The sequence below is a fragment of the Paramisgurnus dabryanus genome, chromosome 12 (assembly GCF_030506205.2).
Source record: "Paramisgurnus dabryanus chromosome 12, PD_genome_1.1, whole genome shotgun sequence".
Lineage (NCBI taxonomy): Eukaryota > Metazoa > Chordata > Actinopteri > Cypriniformes > Cobitidae > Paramisgurnus > Paramisgurnus dabryanus.
Window position 1 is genome coordinate 14,355,107 of NC_133348.1, and position 13,798 is coordinate 14,368,904.

Here is a 13,798-nt window from a genome sequence, read left to right on the forward strand (position 1 = left end):
TTGGTACCGTAAGTATGACAGCAGGCCTTTTTAGTGATGATGGATGTGGTAGAAACAACATGAATGTGCAGCCGACTGCATGATGCTGTTTTGTCAACATGACCAGAATTTCAACAGGGCAAGATTTTGTAACAGTTAATTTTACAGTAGGGGGCTGGGTTACTCGGTGTGATGGAGGCAAAATGGTGGCTGGAGGTATTATCCAGAAAGCAACCAATAAGGTGACTGGTGAGTGTACATATTTGATCTGTTGGCCCTCAGGGCAGAGGTTCTCATTGTCCCCCTACTATGTTCATTGGAAATTTAAATACCGTCAGTATGCATAACACCCACACACTGCAAAAAATGATTTTCAAGGAAAAAAAATTGTTGTATTTTGTCTTGTTTTTAGTAAAAATATATATATATTTTTTTTATTAAAATCCTTCTTTTGATGAGCAAAATGACCCAAGAAAATAAGTCTAGTTTTTAGACCAAAAATATAAAATTGAAGTGATTTTGTGCATAAAACAAGCAAACAAATCTTGAACATTTTTCTTAAACACTAAATTCAAGAAAAATTCAAGAAAAAATTGCTTGTTTAATGCACAAAATCACTTAAATTTGATATTTTGGTCTAAAAACTAGACTTATTTTCTTGGGTCGTTTTGCTCATCAAGAAAAAGCATCTTAATTTAAGAATTAGACATTTTTACTGAAAACAAGACAATAATACTAAGAATTTTTTTCTTGAAAATCATTTTTTGCAGTGTAGGTATTTTCAGTGAAATGCTCGGTCTTGTAGTCCACTAAAGTTCCACCCCTTCTCTGAATATTCATAAGCTCCTCCCATGTGCATACACGATTAATGAGATACGTGGAAGGAATGGAAATTTCAACACAAATGGCTTTTATTATTATTAAAATATTATGCTTCATTATGCTTGTTTTCCAGGTGGGAGCATGTCATGAATACTCTGGAGTGCAGTTTCAGACGCATAGTTGATATTTAAAGTGTAGTGTCAAAGAACATTTACAATTCTGCAAATGGCAGAGACTTCAATCCAAAGTGATTTACAGAGCATTGAAGGTTTATTGCTATATGTGTTTCCTGGAAGTTAGATATACAATGTTGCTAAAGCAATGCTCAAGCAAAGCAACTGAGCTACAGGAATTCCCTGTGAAGTGCACAGCAGAGTCAAATGTATATTGAGAATCAGGCCATGGCATGATAGGATTATATACAGTAATATATAAAGAGACATCCTTTCTCTCCCAGAGGTTAAGGATAGAGTATTGAAAGCAGCTTTCTGACACGAAAAAAAATCTTTAAAAAGTCCCGGAAATCAATTACTTGAGAACAAGCGAGTACAGATAATTTTTACATGGTCTCTCAGTATTTGTGTTGTAGGTTGGCTTTACTTTAATATCATAAATTACATAAATATATAAAATGATTGTTTTTTTGGGGGGGGGGTGTAACCTCCTTTAAATTAGTTTTTGCAGGCTGGGATGTCTGAAATATATGAAGAGTTTGGACCCAAAACGCAATAAATCCATTTTGACTAATTTCGGTAAAAACGTAAAATGCAATAAATCCAAGTTTTTTTTCCCAAAATGCTATAAATTTATTGAATCAATATATAAATGTGCATTCATCTTTGCCATGTTATATTCATTTAGTTGACTAGTGGTATACACTGATAAAAAAACATTAATTGCATTAATCAAACACTTACTTTGTCATATTAAGAACACTGTCATTGCTGCTGTCATCCTTGAGACATTGTCGCTGAACTTTTTTCAAAGTGATCGGCTGTAAAATGTTTTGGTCATGCTCGATTTTTGTTGACATCAAGTAAAATAATGGAAAGTTTTTCATAAGATCAGAAGCTTGATGCTGTCATGAGAACAAGCAACAGCCGGATTTTTTCCTTCGCCCGAGTGCCTCTAACGTAAACTATTCGATTTTAATGGCTTACGTTTCTTCCCCTGCACAGAAAACCACCACAGGTTTATCAATGCCATCAAAAGTATTATTTTGCTTTTGTTTGTTTGTTAATCACGAAGTACAAAGTAGATGAGGAAAACTAGGATTCTGTGTGTATTCAACATGCTGCCATTGTTGTTTACAATGCGTGGAATGGTGCACTGCGGATTTATTGCATTCTGCAGAGAAGGAGGACTGGCGTTTATCGCGTTTTGGGAATAAAGGAAGAAAAGATGATAGAATAACACAGCGGTTATCGAATTTTGCATAAAATTAAGAATTCGCTTTTTAATACTGACCTGATAATATACTGATTTTGGTGGTAACTATTTTTTTATGGCGTTTATGGCTTTTTTGAACCTAACTCTTCATATGAGCAGTGTGTTATCAGTTTTGTCAGTTTTCATCCAATGGATTATAGCTGCTAGACTTTAATGATATGTTCTTGCCACACATTGTAAAGCTCAAACATTGTCAAAAACAGACATCAAATCTCTTTGGATACATGCGGTCACACACCTCTGCACCAATACGCCCACCTGCATTCACTAACACAAGCATGCAATGCCATGCAAGAGCACATATCATGGGCTGCTGAAGAGGTGCTAAGATTATACCCTGAAGTATCATTCTTGGGATACTCAAGGGCCCTTCATCCAGGAGCAGCAGTCTTTGTGCAGAAACGAAAGGATTTGGTTTGTGTGGGTGTGTGTTGGCCTTATACCCATGTTACAAAGGTTGACCTGTTCTTATGCAGAGTTTTGTTAAATTGGCTCGAACTCTTTTGTTTCCCTTTGTTCTCCTCCCTATGGTCTCCTCTGCTGTCTTTTTAAACAGAACGACCTCTATCGCTTCATAGGCTGGACACAGGGGAAGCTGTGAAAGTTAGGCAGTGGGTCAATGAATATTAATAAGACATTTTTACACTCCTTCCAAAGGCCATGCACGACACTCTACTCTCCCCATCCTCTCTCGGTGTGCTCCCATCCTCTATCTTTTGTTCTGCCCTGTGATATCACTCCATCTGAGTCGATGAAAGAGAAGAATGAGTTATGCTCACCTTAACATCGACCTCATACTCCACTTGAGGCAAAAAAAACTTGTGTGGATATTTTGCCTAATAGCACTGTTTTAAAATAGCACCCTGCTGTCAGAGATGGGTGCACATGCTGAAAGACGTCTGCAACTTCTGTGCAGGAAACTTGGGTTTGAGTTATTTTAATTGAAATATCTCATCAGATGTCTCTATAGTAAATGCTGTTTCATATCAATCTGCTCTTTCCCATCAATAGGTGCTTTATGTTTGAGTCTAGTGATGCACCGATGTATCGGCCGCCGTTATTTATCGGCCGATTTTTGATGAATTTGAAACCATCGGCATATCGGCAATAGCACGAGAAAAGCCAATACCGATTGTTAATTAATTAACTGAATAAAGAAATCTATTATATGTAAAAAATGAGTTAATGTTGTTAATAAAATAAATGATGAATAGCAAAAACCACCTTTGAAGGTTGTCATGCTGTCTTATTATATTTGTTTTAGCTTAATTTGTGCCTCTCTTATTATGTTGGTCAGTTGAATGTTAATTAGATCCAATCCATGTTCAGTAAAAATAACTATCTAATAGACCAACTGTATAGTATTGTATACAAGTGTTTAATATCGGTATCGGCCAGAAGTTGTCGGTTTAAATCTGTATCGGCCCAAAAAATCCTATCGGTGCATCCCTATTTGAGTCACTTACAATGTGCAATTGAGAAGCAAAAATGTCTTTCTTACAAAAAATTCTTAAATTAAGATGTATTTTCTTGATGAGCAAAATGACCTAGGAAAATAAGTCAGTTTTTAGACAAAAAATATCAGATGCAAGCAAATTTGTGCTTAAAGCAAGCAAAAAAATTAAGTGTTTTTGAAAAAAGTTAAATTTATTTTAAGAAAATTTTTCTTATTCCATTGGCGGAGTTTTTTGCTTGTTTTAAGCACAAATTTACTTAAATTGTTTATTTTTGTCTAAAGCCTTATTTTCTTAATACAGTAAAAATATCTAAAAATGCATGAATTAAGATGCTTTTTCTTGATGAGCAAAACAACCCAAGAAAATAAGTCTAGTTTTTTTTACCAAAAATATAAAATGTAAGTGATTTTGTGCATAAAACAAGCAAAAAAAAATTGCCAATGGGGTAAGCAAAAAAATATTGAACATTTTTCCTAAACACTAAATTCAAGAAAAATTAAAAATAAATTTTGCTTGTTTTATGCACAATCACTTAAGTTTTATATTATTGGTCAAAAAACTAGACTTTTTTTCTTGGGTCGTTTTGCTCATCAAAGCATCGGGAATGTAAGAAATTTTAGATATTTTTACTGAAAACAAGACAAAAATACTTTTTTTTTTTTAAATAATTTTTTGCTGTGTAGCTTTTATACGGTTTGGCCATTTCGTCAACACTCGAACAGTATCAACGCAAAAACCAAAATTTTATGAAAAAAGATTTTCAAAAACTCTGATTGCAGTTTTTTGGCATGTGACGTCGTTGTTCTTGCCCAGGCGAGACTCTGCAATGGCTTCTGATTGGCCAACATTGGCTTTAAGTTTAAGGATATATTTCCATCTGGGTTGGCATGCCCTTGACGGCGCATCATACCAGGTTTTTGCATGTTCGTGTGTTTGTTAAGATTTTTTTTGCCAAGAGGGGAAACCTCTCGTGTATGTGTGGACCAGGCCTTAGTCTTCTGCCAGAATAAAAGTTTGGAATTTTATTACATGATAGTAAAAACGACAGAAATAGATTATTGTTGTACTGTAAAAAAAATGAAAGCCCAAGGAACCCACCGACAGGTTTAATTTGAAACTTGACTGCACTTTAAATTGTTTTAAATAGAAGCACCATCTAACTGATAAGAGTGAATGTAAAGCAGGCTAGCAAATCTTGCTGGTCTGAGATTCATTTAGCAGTTTATTTATGAGAGAGATTTAAATGCTCTGTTTTTGATTGATAAATGTTCTTAGACCTTAAGGATGAGCATGTGGTCTTCCTCTGTTCTTCAGACCTATGTCTATATATACACTTCCTCTCTATTTCACACAGCCTGTGTGTCCATGACTCCACCAGAGGATCCTACACTGCAAATGACTTTCTTACTTAGTATTTTTGTCTTGTTTTCAGTAGAAATATCTTAAAATTGGACAAAAACAAGCAAAAAAAATCTGCCAGTGGAATAAAACATTTTTTCTTGAGTTTACTTAATTGCAAGAAAAATTCAGCAAAAAAATGTCTTATTCCATTGGCAGATTTTTTTTTCCAAGCACAAATTCACTTAAATTTGATATGTTTAGTCTAAAAACTAGACTTATTTTCTTAGGTCATTTGCTCATCAAGAAAATACTTGATTTAAGAATTTATAGATATTTCTACTGAAATCAAAACAAAAATACTAAGTAAGAAAGTCATTTTTGCAGTGTAGATCATCCACACTTCTAGCACAGTTCCTTTAATTTGATAAATAGCAAACAAGATGTTAATTATTAAATACTCCCATATACGGTCTCTTCTCCTCTCCATTGAGCTCAGGGTGATCTTAATTTATTCATTATGCATTAGTAATTCATAATTTATTTTGTCTCATTCGGTCTACACAAACTTTTTATCATCCTCTGATTTTATCTCCACACCATCATTTTAAAATTCATTTTAATGTCCAACACATGACCACAGATCAGTTTCATTTTTGTTTGAGTGCTGTAATTGGCTTTGGCAGGATTGGTTTTGTAGTAAGGCCTTAAAATGAATAATGATCATGTAACAGGATGCACCTGTTATTTACCTGTGTTAGATGCTTACTGTACATACTGTTAACCCAATTTCTCTACAAACAGATTTATTACATTGGTTTGCTTTGCAGTAATATAAACAGTGGTCTGTGATCAGGTGTTTCACATTGTAGCTGTTGCTCTGTTGTGTGTTTTAGCATCCAGAACTGATATGGGAAATGCTATAGGTCTGGTCACAATACATTAAATCTCAAAATAAATATCAGCAACAGGAAATTATTTTACATCCTAGGGCTTGTGAAATATATCATCAACTTTTCCTTCCGCATCACTGCAATGTGGCTTTGAAGTTTGTTTTCTTTGTATGCAGTCTACAGGTCAATCTTTGATGTTTAAATCCTGTGGCGGTAAGGCATCTTTTTGTTATCCAAATTGGAGGTCAGAGTTAACAAAGCGTAAACTTTGGTAAACAATTAAACTTAGATTTTTGATGGAAGTAAATGAGACATGAAGTCTAGTGATGCATAGTACCGTAACTTTGGTAACATACAAGGATCTTTATTTTTCGGTAGTGGGACAGCATCATCTGGGTCCATCTCCTTCAGCTGTATACATGCTGATAGAAAGAGATCCACTCTGCTGCTTTTAGTAGAAGAGAGGCGGTGTTTATGCCCGGGGAGTTATTTTCTTCGCCCACCTTTTTTCCATCTCTTTTCTCTCATCCCTCGATAAATGGCTGTCTCTTGCTTCTCAGATCAATTTGCCCGTCAGCAGCTTGGGATATTAAGACATTTTGTGCGTGTGTGTCCACTTTTCTGTGCTTATGCATCGACGTGTAAAGCCATTCGTGAGCTTGAGTGCACTAGCCAGCGTGTATAAATTTAAATGCAATCAATGTTTTCTCTAGATGTACTGTATTTGTCTTGTTTTATTATATCATAGTGCATGTGTCACTGTGTTTTCTCTGTTGGTAATATGGTTTATCGACTTACTGTTATAGATGGGTTGGATATGGTGTGGGTTATGTGTTTTCTGTATGCAATTTATATATTTTCTATTAACATTTTTGATTGCAGCAGTTTATGGAAACAGAGCTTTTTTGTGGTGGTGTTGTTATTCTTCTGCGCTGAAATCTTAATGAATTAGATTGGTTTACTGCTGCTTTATTGTTAAAATTATACGTTCAAATTGTATGTATGGGTGCGGACCGGTGAATACATTTTGGACATACCGTTTTCACTCTGTTTTCATTTATGCATGTTTTCATTGCATGTGACCAATAAGTCATTTGACCTATGATGTCATCATAACAACCGCAACAATAATTTTAAAATGAGTTGTTTTACAACACTTAATTCAAAAGGAATACGTTTCATGCCTTAATCACCCGGTTCATTATTATATTCACTTTTTGGAATTTGGCACCTCCTCAGCTCGCGTTGCCTCATGGGATGGTAAAATGTCCACCACTGTTTTTCAAGTACTGTATTTTCAGGACCATAAGTCACACTTTTTTTCATAGTTTGGCTGGTCCTGTGGCTTTTAGTCAGGTGCGACTTGTAAGTCAGTATGAATTAATTTTTAGATATGAACCACATATACAGCCACTATATGCTGCTCCTGTATTTATGTAATTCAATGGATTAAGTGATGTGGATTGACGACCCTGCGACCCGGCTTGGATTTTGTGAAATAATTTTCTAAATAAATACTACATGTAGTCCATTGTGACTTATATATGTTTTTCGTCTTCATGAATTCGGACATGCTTACATTCCATACTGATTTTTGCATACTATATAGTATGGTAATAGGCGATTTTGGGTGCAATGCTTCCTCTTCTTCTTTTTTTTATTCTTCTTATTATTAGTAGTAGAACTAGTAATCATTTTTTTATTTTAATTTTAGATTTTACAGTATTTTTATTACATTCACTTTTTGGAATTTGGCGCCGCCTCCTCGAGTTTCCTAATGGGATGGTAAAATGTCCATCAAATGCATTTTTAAAAATCTATCCAGAAATAGTATATAATCCGTGTACTTTTCACGTATACTGTTTTTTAAATACTATGAATTTGGACATACTTGCCTCCCATACAGATTTTTGCATACTACATACAGTACAGTTGTATGGAAATAGGCGACTTCAGATGCAGTTATTATTATTATTATTATTATTATTAGTAGTAGTAGTAGTAGTAGTAGTAATTTTTTGTATTTTAATTTTAGATTTTACAGTATTTTTATTAAATTCACTTTTTTGGAATGTGGCGCCGCCTTCTCGCGTTATGGCTGGGTTATTTTTGACCCATAATGGGTAAATAAATATTGGACAGAACACATGCTGGGTTAAAAATGACCCCGTACTGGGTTAAAAATGACCCAATGTTGGGTTGTTGTTATGCAACCACGGGGTATAAAAACCCAGCAGTTGGGTTAAAATAACCAAGCATTGGGTAAATTTTTAACCCATCACGTGTTCTGTCCAATATTTACACATTATGGGTCAAAAATAACCCAGCCATTTTCGCATACTGTTTTTTAAATACTATGATACTTGCCTCCCATACTGATTATTGCATACTATATACAGTAGTGTGGAAATAGGCGACTTCGGATGCAGTGCTTATTATTATTATTAGTAGTAGTAGTAGTAGTAGTAGTAGTAGTAGTAGTAGTAGTAGTAGTAGTAGTAGTAGTAGTAGTAGTAGTAGTAGTAGTAGTAGTAGTAGTAGTAGTAGTAGTAGTAGTAGTTTTTTATTGTAAATTTAAATTTAACGGTATTTTATTACATTCACTTTTTGGAATTTGCCGCCACCTCCTTGCATTGCCTCATGGGATTGTAAAATGTCCATCAATGCATACTTAAAAATCTAGCCAGAAATAGTACAGTAAGTAATCTGGGTACTTTTTGCCTATGTACTATGTACTAATACTATGAATTCGGACATACATCCCTCCCATACTGATTTTTGAATAGAATATAGTTTGGATCCAGTGCTTCTTTTTGTTGTTCTTCTTCCGTCTTATTATTATTATTATTATTATATAATTATTAAATCATTTAATAGTTTACCAATTTTACAATTTTACAATTTAACAATTTTACAATTTAATCTTAATGTTAAGTCAGAGGATAAAATAAGTGCAACCATCTTTTGTTTGTTACTACGCTTTTATTGTGCCTCTAGTACTGTACTACAGTGGTCAGTAGATCTATCTTTTCCCTAACAACACTACTTCCTGTTCCCTTCCCAGCTCCTGACAGATTAGATGCATTGTACCCATTGAAATACGAGTGTGCCATAAAACAAAGGGTCCCGCTTTTGTACTGTCCAGTTAAAGGCGGGTAATTGCCAGTCAGCTATTTTTCATGTTTACAACATACAGAGAGCCACGACTGTCAGTGTCTGACTTAAAGCCAGCAGGTCTTTTCCTCACTGTCTGCAGTCCGCACTTAAAAGCAACCCATCTCAAGTACCCATTTGTATTTCCTTAAAGATGTTTCTCACCAGCAGCCTTTTCTTATTTTGTGCAAATTTAACTAAAAGCCCTTCACAGCTGGAGTGGCATGTTTGCGTGTGTGGTAAGGCAACCATTAGCTGTCACTGGTGCGAGAGGAGCCCAGCAGAGGTAAAAAGGAGAAGCTTGCTGCAGCGTTGCAGATCAATGTATAGGAGAATTTGCACACTGATGGGCACATTTGCCAAACCAACCCCTAAAGGAGCAATTGTTGTGTGACTCGAAGTGGCTCGAGATTTCCTGCAGGTTGGTAAGCGTCGGAGTGGGTGTACGCCTTGAAGTGTGGCATAGCTCCGTAAACTCATTCAATTTGTCTAAGGATCCACACGTTCGCACACAGATTGTTTTTTTGCCGGCGTGGGCAGGCGGTTTGAAGTAGAGAGGATGGTTGCACCAGTGGAGTTTCTCTTTCTCTCCCTTGGGGTCTCTTTTAAAGGCTGATGGGATGCTGGAGGTCGGAGGATGTGTCTTATTATTTTATTCTCATCTTTTACCTCCTGCCCTCCTGCGTGGACTTGATATACTTTGCATTTTTAAGCTTTTTTAACCCACCTGTCTCTCTGATGTGATTATAGCGAGGATCTTTCTGGTTGTGCTTTTAGCACACACTTTGGCATCAATGTGGTGTTGCGTCTAGTTTCGGCATACAGTATATCCCGCTAAGTGCACACTTAATAGACTCCCTAGAGGAATTCTAGATTTGGAAGGGGAAGAAGTTCACGAATCCCATTGACATTTCATTTTACTTTGTCATTGATTAGCTTATGAGTTTTTCGACCCAAAAAAAGAACTTTGATGTAATTTTGGCAGACGATTAGCCATTAAAGCAGCACCTTAGATAGACACAATGTTCTCTGCTGAAACCCCTACGGTCTTACTTTTTATTCCCTTGCTCTCCGACAAATCACACCGTCAGTATTTTATGTAGACAAAAGAAGCCATTTGGTCCAATTAATGTGTTTGTTTAATGGCTATACAAAACACTCCAATAGGCAACAGTATAGTTCCATGAACTGGTGCGCCAATTTCCGCTTGCCAGCTCATTTTTAATGATTAAGAAGGCATCTGATGGGTCTAGGGATTTCTGCATGCGTTTACTGTAGTTGTTGTCTGGATGGTTATTGTCATTTTGTAATAAATGTAGGTCAAACATGATTGACTGTTATGCCTATTAATCATCTGAATGCGCAAGATGGTTGTTGAATGGAATTTTGGTTTTAAAAATACCCGGGCAAAGGTGTCAGTCTAATTGATTTTCACTTGGGTGAATAACAATGAGACAGCAGACAAGGAGAACGAACAGGGAGAGCAGTGTGGGAATCTTGTGCCAATATGATGAAATTCTTGCAGTATTTTCATTCAGTCCATACATGATATCAAGTTTTCACTAAAGTTTACACTGATGTCCTGTCAGAGTAACTATTTGTAGTTGACAATATTCGTGGATGTGTTCCACTAAGTTTTACAACCAAATGTCCAAATAGTTTTTCATTTTGCAACCACTTTTTAATACACAGACTTATGTTGCTTCTATGCACATATACTGCATTTACTGTAAGTACCACTTTTGCATGGATTATTTACATTTCGGGAGAGTGCCCATCTTGGAATTGTGCCCAGATGTTTTGTCAATTCAAGCAGCTTAAAGGTCACATAACACACAGTGTTTCTGATAATCTCATGTTAATCTTAAGAATTTATAGAGTATATTGCATCCTTCATATTTCCGAGGAGTCTTTAGTTTTATCAGATTTATAAAAGACAGATCAGCTGTACTGCTTCTTTCCCAGATAAAAAACGAGCCCCTGGAGGTGTACCACGGACTGTGTCCGTGTCACGAGAAAGCAACACACACAAAACATTATCCCACTATCTCTGGATTACTTTTGATTCACTACATGGATTTACATTAAATGCACTTACTCGCCGATTGCCAACAAAACGTAGAGATTTGATGCGGTTTTACTTAACGCCTGCGACTTATGACCTGGTTGGGAGCGCCCTTTTTCAACGAAATCCAGCTTTTAACAAACACGCTTGCACTCCACTGCTACACCCTAGATATACAAACTATATCCATGGTTGCCATAATGCTGGGTTCATTGGGAAGCTAAACAAGCTTAAAGGCATGTAACGAATAATTTTTTTAAAATCAAGTAACACAGTTACAATTACTGAAATTTAAATGAGTTGGTTACTCGCGTTACTCTATTTTGTGATAAATGAACAATTGCAGACAAGACATTTTTGATTTAATTAAAAAAAAAAATTTGTTACATGCTCATTACCACTAAAAGTAGTGGAATTACAGTAACGGAATTACTTTGTAACGCGTTACTCCCATCACTGTATTTAACACAACTTGTTTTGGCCCTTTCATTTATTTTAACATGAAATAACACATTAAATGGCATGACACACACAATGTGTAAAAAATGAACACATCATTTTTTGCAGTATAATCAAAAATGTCTAAATTAAAATGTACAAATGGCAAAGATTTCTATGAGGATTTAGGTCTTGGGTTAGGGGACATACAATAATATTAGCTCAATATGTAAATAATAAATATTGTTAGGAATGTGTGTATGTGTTCAATGAGGGCCATCACAATGCCACCAAAATGGCAAACCAAATGAAGTGACATATTTTTAAAGGATTACTCCACTTTCTTAAAAAAAAATCCTGATAATTTGGTCACCCCCATGTCATCCAAAATGTTAATGTCTTTCTTTGTTCAGTAAAGAAGAAAATAAGTTTTTTGAGGAAAACATTCCAGGATTTTTCTCAATTTAATAGACTTTATTTGACACCAGCATTTTTCTATTTAAAATTGCAGTTTCAGCGCAGCTTCAAAGGGCTCTAAATGATCCAAACTGAGTCATAAGGGTCTTATCTAGCAAAAGAATTGTCATTTTTGGTAAGAAAAATTAAAATATGCACTTTTAGACCACAACTTCTCGTCTTGCACTAGCCTTTTGATGCGCCAGCGCAACCTCATAATTGCGTAAGCACATCAAAAGGTCACGTGTCACATATGTGAAACGCACATTTGCGGACCATTTTAAACAATAAACTGACACAAAGACATTAATTATTATCATTCCACATACTACAACATCGGAACCATGCATGACCTTTTGACGTGATGGCGCATTACATGAGGTCGCACTGGCGTGTCACACAGCTGGTGCAAGAGTTTAAAAGTACAGATTTTTTATTTTTCTTGCTGAAAATGATAATGTTTTTGCTAGATAAAACCCTTATGCCTCGTTTGGGATCATTTAGAACCATTTGCATCTCCAGTGAAACTGCAATTTTAAATTGCATTTAAACTGTTGAGGTCCAATTAAAGGATAATTCCGGTATTTAACACTTTGAGTCTCATTTCTGGTTAGTTTTGGATGAACTACAGTGATGGACACTGAAATTTTGACAATGGGTCATGTCTTGACTTTTTGACTCGTTTAGAAGCGTCTCTTGACTGCTTCAAGATGGAAGTCAAGGGCCATGCATAAACATGTCATTAAAACAACACTTAACGTTCATTTTCAAAACTGTGGTGTTCGTTGATGATTAAAAACAAGTAGTGTAGCGAAATCAGTTTCCGTCGTGTTTTAATGACATGTTTGTGCATGGCCCTTGACTTCCATTCTGAAGCAGTCAAGAGACGCTTCTAAACGAGTCAAAAAGTCAAGACACGACCCATTGTCAAAATGTCATTGTCCATCACTGCAGTTCATCCAAAACAAACCAGAATAAGACTCAAATTTTTAAATACCAGAATTATCCTTTAAGTCTATTAAATTGAGAAAAATTTGAATGTTTTTCTTAAAATATATATATATATATATATATATATTTAAGAAAATGAAGCAATCCTTTAAGTGTAACTTATAATAAACCGATCTCATTTCTAACTCCCCTCAGAGTTTTCAGCTATTTCCTGGCATTTCTTTGAGTGTGCTGGCACTGTGGCATAGATTGGCTCTTTCACCGTTTCATGCTCTTTTTTTTTTTGCTTTTCCCCTTTGAAATCAGACATTTTCTCAGCTGTTAAATTGCGCTGCAGTTGCACTGAAGGGAAATTAATTACTTTCTCTCTCAGCATCCCTTTTGGTGGAGAACAAGAATAAGACTCACCACAGGGGAGACTTCTTTCTCCATACTTTTCCATAGAAGCCATTGCATTTTGTGCGAGTGTGGGTTGGTATATGTGGTTTACAGGGCCATGAATAGTGTATAATGACATGTTTATAAAGCAATAAACATGGTTTACAAGGACACAACCTGTGTGCCCGTTAACTGAATGGCTTAAGAAACATACTAAAGGCACTTTTTTTAAAAAATGTTGTGATGGTTGGGGTTAGAGACTGGGGTAGGGTTGGGGAATAGAATATACCTTTGCGTTTATGGAATTGTAAACCACATATGCGTGTGTGTGTGGGGGGGGGGTTCAAACCCTTTCTTCTACCTCTATCTCTGTCTTTATCTTTTCATGTTTAGCCCTTCTGCTATACTTCAGTTCTCCA

The 13,798-nt window shown here is 35.7% G+C and overlaps 1 protein-coding gene across 1 annotated transcript in view; it reads left to right on the forward strand.

Moving 5' to 3' along the window:
* The window catches only part of nbas (NBAS subunit of NRZ tethering complex), a 205,906-nt gene that overhangs the window by 170,947 nt on the left and 21,161 nt on the right, over window positions 1–13,798 (forward strand). The window lies entirely within an intron of this gene.